Genomic DNA, 10,810 nt, shown 5'->3' with positions numbered 1-10,810 from the left:
TGAGCTCTGATATTTACCAATAAGGTGCATTTAATCCATCACCTAAAGCTAATTTGAGCTCTTTAGAGCCAAAAACTAGTGCTCTTACTATCAATAATTTAAAATCATCGATAGATCAAACTGTTAGTCTCTAGCCCTCGTGCCCAGGCAAATTAGAGCAATGCCAGATTGCAGACTCTGGCATGCCACTCCGAGTCTGCATGGCCATCTTGTCCACCAGTACAGCTCCAGCCCCTGTCTTCTTCCTCTACCATCAAAGGATCCCACCATTATCCTGAGCATTCTAGAAGAGGATGGCCACCCCCCAAGGCCAGACAAGTAACATAAATAGGCAAGGTGGCCTGGCGACTGTGGACCACCAGAGGGCTCAGGCTCTGGCTGTTGGCAGCAGCAGCTGTGAGGTTCCAGACAATTGTTGCCACAGTAGAGTTTAGGCCCAGGTGTACCAGATCTTCCAGTGTTTAAGATAAACTGGAAATCTGGAATTTAAAAAATTTTTGAACTTTTCCATCTGATTCCAGAAAGTGTCTAGATCCTGGAAAGTACAAATCATGCAAAGCTGTGAGCCAAATTTGGCCCATAAGCTACTTCTTCGTCTTCTCTGGCCTTGATGTTAATTGGAACCCTGGGCGAGTCACATTCCTCTTGACTAGGACTAGGACTTTTCTCACTGATCCCATAGTTGTGAATATTGTGTTCAGAATTGGAAAACCGTTCTTCTTGAGAGTCAATCTCTCTGTTTGATTCCCAGGTGCTTCTCTTGGACAAGATGGATCAGGTGATAAATTTTGAAAAAAGAAAAAAAAAAAAAAAAGATGGATCAGGTGTTGGAAAGAGTACTTCCTAACCCCCAGTTCAGGGGAGTTTGCCTCTGCTCCTTGGTGCTTTCCCAATAGCATCATTAATGTCCCCCAGAGCCCTGTTAAGGCCCACCCTGGATCTGGCATTGTTCCTACAGTGCAACATTCGAATGAGACTTTCTTCAACAAAGAGGCACTTGGTTCTCAAGCTAGTTTGTGCATCAGAATCATCTGATGAATAATTTTTAAAACAGAGTCCCTGGTTTTACCCAGGAGAATGATACTTAGTCAAAGGGTCTGATATGGGGCAGCAGTTCTCAAACGCTTACTTCTCAGGTCCCTTTACATCCTTAAAAATTACTAAGGACCCCAAATAGCTTGTGTTATATGGGTTATATCTCTTTATATTTACTATATTAGAAATTTAAACTTAAAATTATAAAACATATAGTTATCAATTCATTTAAAAATTAAGTTCATTGTGCACTAATATAAGTAACATTTTTTGTGAACAATAAATGTTTCCCAAAACAAAATTTATATCATGAGAAGAATGGCATTACTTTATAATTTTGCAAATTTCTTCAATGCCTGGCATAATAGAAGGCAACTGGGCTCACCTATCTACTTCTGCCTTCAGTCCATTGCCATATGTTGTTTTGGTTGAAGTAAATGAAGAAAATGTGACTTGAAATTTGTAGTTGAAAAAACAAGATATATTTAATAGCTTTTGCAGATAATTGTAGATATTATTTTCTAACACTACACTAAAACTTATTTCTTAAGTGTTAGGAGCAAAGTAAAATCTTAAATCAATGAATTCTTTGTACTTGGTTACATTAACATCCATTTATTTTCTTGTACTTTTGAGGGATCTTTTACCCAAGAGTGAAACTATATAACATCATGCATTTGTTATTTGAAAAATATTTGTTCACAGATCTAAATGTTGACACACATTTTATTATACAATATTATCACATATCATGTAGCTGTTGGAAAACCCCATTGTACACTCTCACTAGAGAATGAGAGTGATAAAAGCAAATAATGTCTTAGTATTATTATGAAAATAGCTTTGACCTCTATGGACTCTCTGGTATAGCAAAAAGAGCCCTTTCCTAGAAATACATAGATTCTACCTCAGACTGTGCTACTAAATAGCTCAGTGACCTTAAGAAAGTTTCCTCACCTTTCTAGGACTCAGTTTCTCAACGGCAAAATGGGAGTTTGGAACCCAAGTCAGTGTTTATCCATGGGGCACCAAGACAGAGAATTTGTTGGCGTTCAAGACAGAGAATTTGTTGTTGTGAGGGACTGTCCCTCATGCTATAGGATATTTAACATCCCTGGCTCTTCCACTAAATGTGCGTAGTGCCATACTCTACACTCAAATACTGTGAAACGCCCAGACCCTCAAGAGAACCCTTTGCGGTGTGACAGTGCCTCCAGTCTAGACCTACTGGATTAAATAAACTTTAGGTTTTCTTCCAATTTTGAAGCCAATTCTATTAGAAGAATTTAACATATTGTTAAAATTTTTGATATGTGTGTGCACCATCTATTTAGGTGTTATAGATATAAATATACTTGATTTAAACAAATGTTTGTGACTACTTTAGTGACATGGAAGGTAACAAAATTAGAAGAGCTAGAGTGGGGGCCGGGAGGGGAAACAGAAACAGGAAAAAAATTCACATTCTTTTGGCCATATATTTACAAACTTAGGATTCTTAAAATCTTTCATAGTGGCTAGTACTTTTCACATTCACTTGTGCCACTGACCAGAAGTGTGGAAAGGAAGAGCGAAGCTAGATTACCAAACTTCAGGGAACGTAGAGATACCATGCAATCATCCCTCAGCCAGCCCTGCTTCCTTCCGCTCCTGAAGGGGCAATGTGGCCAAGTGGCTGAAAGCCTGCTGAGCCAGCCTGCCTCCCTGAGTTCCGTCATTTGCCAAGGGATACTAAAAGCACCTACCTACCTTTTCGAAGATTAAATGTGTTAATGCACAAAGTACTTGCAATAGTGTGTGCCAAAGGGTAAGAAAGCAATACTATGCCATTAATGGTGTTACTCAGGATAGGCAGGAAGCCCTGCTCCCTCCCACTGAAAACCTTGGGCCACCTTTGATGTTTTGTTCACCTTTCCCTGTTAATTTTTACATTCTGTTCCCATAAGGCTGAACATAAAGCTGGTTTTGTCAGACTTTCATTGTGTGCATGACGGATATTGGTTATAACAGAAGGAAATGCCATCTTGTAATCTTCCTGACTTCAGCACAGAGCTCTCAGGGAGCTCCTCTTATGTCCATTCTAAGTGAGAGCAAAGGAATTTCCCAAAGCCCAATAGAGCTGGCACACAAGAATTTGGGGGGTTGAAACACACATTTTCTTTTTGTGAATAGTCTCCCCAGGATATTTTTTCCTATTGATTTTTAGAGAGAATGGAAGGTAGAAAGTGAAGGAGAAGGAGAGAGAAGAAGGAGGAAGATGAGAGAGATACATCGATTGGTTGCCTCCAGCAAGTGCCCTGACCTGAGTGGGGCCAGGGAGGGCCTGTGTATTGAACCTACAAACCAGATGCATGACTTTGACTGGGCGGGAATCAAACCCGAGACCTTTAGATGCGCAAGCTGACGCTTTAACCACTGAACCACAACCTATGGGCAGAACACATTTTTAAATGAGGCTACTCTGAAACTGTCTCCATTGGCAATGAAGGTCCCACCAATACAGGCCAACATTGTGATGAACCCTGAGAAGAAAATTCCAGGTTTTAAAAAAGAGACGACCCTTGCCAGGACTGTTCCGTAGGAAGCAGCTGAAAAGGTTTGGAGGTGAATCTTGGAGGAGTGCTTCCTCTTCTGAATTCGGCAATTCATGCAAAATTGTATCTTACTCCTTATCCTCCTCCAGAAAGAAAGAGATGGATACCGTTTTGTCCATTCCTCTCTTTGCAGGACCTCCCCCTAGGCTCCAGAGAATACTCACATCAGCAGTGAAATGAGGGTGGTGGGGAGGAGAGCAAAGTTGCCTACCTCTAAGTTTAATTGTGCACCTATTTGCAACTGGCTTCCGGTTGACGCCTGGAGTCCTGAGAGAATTCTGACAGATGTGTATATGTCATCAGCCTGGCAGAGAAAGGCGGAAGGTGACCTCACGGTAAAGCTTCGGTATATGTGTGTGTTTCTGAATAAACACTCTCTAGCAGAGCTTCTAGGTCTGCTGTGTTTCTTAATTCTGTTCTTAAATGGCCTAGAAACTTAGCCACTCTTACCTGAAGCTTTTACTACCCCTTGCTTTTTTTTTTTTTTTTTTAATCCTCACTCAAGGATATTTTTCTATTGATTTTTAGAGAGAGTGGAAGAGAGAGGGAGAGACAGAGAGAAATAGCGATATGAGAGAAACACATTGATTGGTTGCCTTCTGCACACGCTCTGACCAGGGCCCGGGTTGGGGAGGAGCCTGCAACCAATGTACGTGCTCTTGACCAGAATTGAACCCAGGACCTTTCAGTCCGCAGGCCAATGCTCTATCCACTGAGCCAAACCTGCTAGGGCTCTAACCCTTGCTTTTGACATCAGTAACTATTACTTGCTTCTAAGTAATTTTTTGTCTACTAACCAGGTTTTCCCCTAATAATGCTGTGTTTTGCCAGCATTGTTAGCATGGAACACAGTCTGAATGTGACACCTGGTTCCACTAGTAATAGTGGTTAGACTCTGGGCTAGTGATGTGATCTCGTCAAACCTCCTTTATTTATGTGTGTGCTTGTGTATTTGGTTACTTCTTAAGACTTTATTATCACATTAAATTGAATAATCCATGTAAATGGTTTGCATAATGTCTGGCCTATTGTTAAAGCTTAAATTTTAGCAATAGTAATAGAAGTATATTTAGCTGAAATTATACCTTATCATGATAAATTATCACAATTTATCATCATCAATATGGTGATGATTAGGAGAATGGGCGTTAGTATAAAGCCAATCTGCTTTTGATTATTGCAGTTATCACTTACCCTCTTTGGGCTGTTTTTCTTCTGTGGAATGATCTCCCTGGGAGGAGTAAGTGAGGGTGGGTGAAAATATCCTACATAATAAAATGGTAATATGTAAATTACCATCACTCCGCTACGCCCACGATTGGGCCAGCAGGAGGCGCAGGGGGCGGGACTCAGGGTGGCCGGGGTAGCTGATTGGGCCAGCAGGACGCTGAGCTCGCGGGGCCACTGGCGCCACGAGCTCAGCGTCTGTGCCATGGCTGTGCCAGAGGCTTTCGGAAGGCCTGGGGCACCGGCGGACAGCCAGCCCGCTGGTGCACCAGGTGCATGATTAAATCATGCACTGGGCCTCTAGTTAATAAATAAGAACTTGGGCCTGGCTAATGGCTAAGTATTCAATAAGTGAGTGGCTCAAAAAGAGAGCTCAGTGGCAGAACCGCCTTCGCTGCGAGGGAAAGCAGGAGCTCAGAGAGGCTCTTCCTCCCAGGTATTGTCTCGTTCAATTTGCACTACTTTATAGGCAGATGATTAGGCCCAGAATTGCAATCCTGAGTCCACCAATGAACAAATTCTAATTAGGCCAGAGGTTCCCAAACCTCCTCAGTTCACAGTGCTCTGGGTTTTTCACGAAGTGGTTTGTGGTGTCCTGGGGCCAAAAGGAATACCTGATGACACCATTTAGTAAATAGTTGAGTCTAAACAATTCAGTAAGCATTTATGTCTTAATAGTTCAGGCGCTATTTGAAATAAGTACATATACATCGAAATAACGCAATACTAGTTTTTATTTCATTTTCAGACAACATAGAAGGAGCTCTCGAGGAAGAGTGCTAGTGCGAGAGTTTTTCCCAAGTGGCCACCCTTTCCAATTTTGCACACAATAAAGTATGCACTTGATTAAAAATTAGTAGTAGTTATAATTACTAATGGGCTATGTGCTTTTGGGCACTGCACATTTCTCAAAGCTCCGAATCAGATTGGACGCTGCCACTCTCATTTCCTGCTCCATGTTGATTTTTGTGCGACACGTGCATCTTATCATAACAACCACCAAAAGCTCAGCTTCAATCGGTTTGCTGTCACTGAAAGGAGTATAGTTGATTGAATATCAAAGCTGTGAATTACTTCAAGCTGGACTAGGGGATGAGAGGCTGAGGTCAAAACTCTCCACCACAATGTTATCTTCTCAGAGTCTCATTACTCCACACAGCTAGTGGCAAGCGAGGCTTGGATCCCATAAATGTTGGGAATTGCTGTGTTTCCCTTGAAAATATAAAATATTGTGGGGCCCTTGTGAGTTTGCTATGGCTCCCAGCACGCAGTTTGAGAATCGCCAGAGTAGTCAATTACTGGGTGCCAGGAACTCTGCTACACATGGGGTCTAACGGATGAACATGGTCTGTGCCACCTGAGTCTTGCAGGTTAGTGATGAGACCAACATTAATCAACTCATCTTACCTAAACACGCATTCTTACAAACTATGCTAGTGCAAGGAAGTAAAGCCAGCACTTTGCCAGGGAGACCTTGTTCTCAGGCCTGAAGAAACACTCTATCCACCTGCAGTTCTCAGCAGGTGTTTCCGTTGGCATCCACAAACCTTCAGTTGTACTCAGCACCATCCTTCCTAAAACAATGACTTGGACAAAGAAGAAAACCAGTATGTCCAAATTTGGAGAATTAAAAATAACCATGTTAGTCATAATGAGATGCATCCAGATGGGGTCAGAGAAGCCCATATAAGTCATCTTGTTACCCCTGGTTCTCAGTGGCGATATTCAGAGGGGGCTCTCCAAGAAAGACCACTTCACTCCTATAAGGGTTTTGCTACAGCTCCTAGGGGTTGGTCAGGGTGAATGTCTGACTGCGGCGTTTAGAAAGGATGCCTTTTGTCCGGGTCCCGGGCAAGCTGAAGCTTACAACCTGGAGGCAGGCTGTCTGGTCTCCCCAGACTCTGTGCACTGGGCCTTCACCCTCATCTGTAGATCCCATTTTTAAAAGCTCACAGCATGTAAAGAATTGAAGAGGAGGGACAAGGCCGCAGACCTCGCTTGCCACTAGCAGTGTGGGATAATGAGACTCTCAGAAGATACTAGTAACATTGTGTTGGAGAGTTTTGACCTCAGCCTCTCATCCCATAGTCCAGCAATTTTCATTTCATGGTACATGTAAACTAATAATCACTAAAATTCTGTGGCGCACCAAAAAATATATTATAATTTTTGCTGATCTAACAAAAAATTAGGTATAATTTTGATTGACTCACAAAAAAAGAATAAGAATAGTAATTACCTACACTTTTTGCTCCAAAGTGACTTTTAAAAAATATTTTTATTTATTTCAGAGAGGAAGGAAGAGGAAGAGAGAGATAGAAACATCAATGATGAGAGAGAATCATTGATTGGCTGCCTCCTGCACACCATACACTAGGGATCAAGCCCACAACCCAGGCATGTGCCCTGACCGGAACTGAACCATGACCTTCTGATTCACAGGTCAATGCTCAACCACTGAACCATGCCAGCCAGTAAGTCCCAAATTGACTTTTAAAAAAAATCAGGTGTCAATACTTGTATATAAGGATTTCTAGTACCAAAAATTAACCATTAAGACTCAACCTTATTACTCAATGAGACCAATATGATGTAACTCTATTGTATGATCTATATATTATATTTCAAGACAAGGCGTTCACACAGGACGACTATTGTTGTGATGCCATTTTTTTTTTTTTTTTACTGACAATTAAGGGAAAAGAGGTCAGTGCCCCTGACTAAAAAGTCAGGTATTGCCTGTTTTAAAAATTCTTTTGTGGCACACTGATTGAAAATCGCTGCCCTAGTCCAAGGCCCACCCACCAAAAAGACCCTCACTGCTCTGTTCCAGCCCCGCGTGGGGTTGATGGAGAGGCATGAACCTAGAGCTCCCACTAGTGGCAGGAGTGGACCACCACCATTTCTCGACTTTCCATTTGTTTCCTCCCTTATTCTCATTGGGTTTATCAACCAGGCCTGTGATCTACAGGAAACAGTAAAAAATGCCATCTTCACCTTTATGGGATCACTCCCCCAAACACTGGCAGTTCTCTGTGGACCCACAGGGGAAAATGATGTTTCTAGGCCTTTATGAATTGTCTCTTCATTGTTGACACCCACAGCCTCAGTTACTGGGAGGGAAATGTAAAGTGACCTCATTCTTAACACCACCCTTCACTTCTTTCTTTTTCTGAGGCCTGTTAAGAATCAAGAGATGTGAATTTTACACACACACACACACACACACACACACACACACACACACTTATCATTATAAGTTATCCCTGCCTTCTACCAGCTGGGAGATAGTAGGACTGCTGGGGAGTTTGGAATGAGTGGCTTAGAAAAGCTCTACAAGCGGATGAAGAAAAATTCTCTCCCCCTCCCTTCCTTGATGATGCTTCTCCCCTGTCTGTTTTTTCTCAGCATCAGCCTGGTGAGATTGGGGGCGCCCAGCATAAACGGTGCAAGTTCACATCCAGCCCAGGTACAAAGGTCTATCACAGTTCACTGAGGGGATAAAACATAGATTGGGGCAAAATCTTTATAGTATTAAAGAACGTGCAACTGTGTGGCATATCCCCATAAATCCACTATCATAATAGCTGGGTGTGTGTAGGTTCGGGCATTCAGGGTTCTTGGGTCAAGTTAAGAACTTTTTCACCACACCTGACTAATAAAAATACTTTAAAATAATAACACTTTATAGATAATCTAATTAAAATGCTGTATATTACAAGTAAAAGCCAGGTTTTCTGACCCCCACCTATTGCCCTTTTCATGCATCCAGGGGTCAGCAGTTTTAGACTTTTGATGTTATTTGTCTCCTCTGATAGGAAATTTTAAACAAAAATAAATAATTAGCCATGGTTCCTAGTTATGACAATATTAAAACATTTACTGATGTGAAGAAGCATTTCCAAAAGATGGGGTCCTGCTTCATTAGGGATATAAGTGACAGTAGTATTACAAAGGTTATATGTCTCCCTCCAAAATTCATATGTTGTAGCCCTAACCCCAGGTACCTCAGAATGTGATTGTATTTGGAGATAGGGCTTTAGGTGGTAATTAGGGTAAAATGAGGTCATTAGGGTGGGCTCCAATTCAATATGACTGGTGTCCTCTGAAGAAGAGGAGAGTAGGACACAGATGAACACAGAGGAAAGACCATGTGAGGACAGAGATAGGTGTTCATCTGTAAGCCAAGGAGAGCGGCCTCAGAAGGAATCCACCCTGTGAACACCTTGCCTTGGACTTATAGCCTCCAGAACTATGAGAAAATACACTTCTATTGTTTCTTGCAGTCCAAGAAAACTAATGCAATAAGGTTGTTTTTTTTCCTGATAATTTTAATGGTGATACATACCTAAAGTAATATTATTTACTAGAGTAGAACTGCTATTCAAATTCAGATAATTCTCACTCTGGAGACTTTATGTAAATGGAAGATGGTATTAAAGGTTCACCTTGAGCTTCCAAATGGCTATTAAAGAACATTTGGGGGAATTTTTTTTTATGGAAAGATTGCTTTCTAAGCGGTGTGGGAGGGTAAGTATGTTAGGGCCATTCATCCCTCTGTCCTAGCACATGAAGCTTCTGTCTGAAGGCACAGATCTGCCTTCTGCATCTCCTCCAGGCATTTCCTCCACTCCAAGTGCTCTGGTGAACATGGTTCCTGAAGACAAAAGGAGGGAGCCAGGTCCCTGTGTTAGCCATGTAAGCTCATTCTCCCACATTGGGTCAAGAACTTAAAGCTTCCCATGTAACCTTCTGTGTCATAGCAGCCCATTTTCTCAGGCTACATCAGGATGCCCAGATGCCCTCATTGTGGGCAAGGATCCTCAGCCCCCAGCCCATGTCCTCACAGGAGCTGGGAGAGTATAGCATTCACCCCTTATCCACAGTGTCATGCTTCATGGTTTCGGTTACCCTCAGTCAACAACAGTACTAAAATAGTAAATCTCACCAACCACCAATACCATGTACTCCTGACATTCAACCATGGACATCATCATGACTCAATGATCCAGCATCGTCCAAAGCAGATGCTCCTTCTCCTGATGTATGTCAGAGGTCAACAGAGCCTAACACTACATCACAATGCCTACATCATTCACCTCCCTTCATCTCATCCCACAGGCATTTCATTGTCTCACATCATCACAAGAAGGGTGAGTATAGTACAATAAAATATTTTGAGAGAGAGAGAGACCACTGTTACATAATTTTATTATGTACTATTATAATTGTTCTACTTTACTATTTCCTGTTAATCTTGTACTATGCCTAATTTACAAATTAAACTTTATCATAGGTATGTATGTATAGAAAAAACAATATATATAGGGTTTGGTACTATCCTTGGTTTCAGGCATCCACTGGGGGTCTTGGAGTGTCCCCCAGGGAAACCCCTGTAGTGCATGGTGTCAGGTCTCACTGTGAGGGCCAGCATGCCAACAGGGGAACAGGTCACAGAGCCTTTTTTAAGGAGAATTCTTCATTCCAGTGGTCTTGAAGTGCAGGACACCCTATTCCTCAGGCTAAGAGCTCTCATTTGTGTGGCTATTTCACATGCATCATCCTTGTGTGGCGGGTGGGATAGTTCTCCCTATTCCTGCAGTTTACAGGTGAAGAAGGTGATGCCTCACAGAGGAACACTTTCACTGCCAGGGAAATGAATGGCGTGGCGAGGTCTACAGAGGAGACGCCCTTAATGCAGCTGAATGCAGGTTCCTGAGGGAGACCTGTCCTGGAAGTTGTCCTGGGCCCCAAAGAAAGGCAGTCAAGCTGGGATGAGTGACGTATTCATCTGACTTGGCAGCACCTGCGATAACACGGGACCAAGGATGTGCGCATGCACAAAGGGTGGGACAGGAGCAGGTACTGCAAAAGGGGCACTGCCTGATCATTCTCTAGGGGCCCACCACCCTGAGTGAAGGTATTTGAGCCTGTTCTGTCGACAGGCAAAGGTT

Source organism: Cnephaeus nilssonii (genome assembly GCF_951640355.1).
Source record: "Cnephaeus nilssonii genome assembly, chromosome: 15".
In the NCBI taxonomy this organism is placed as follows: domain Eukaryota; kingdom Metazoa; phylum Chordata; class Mammalia; order Chiroptera; family Vespertilionidae; genus Cnephaeus; species Cnephaeus nilssonii.
Note: the sequence above shows the minus strand (reverse complement) of the source record.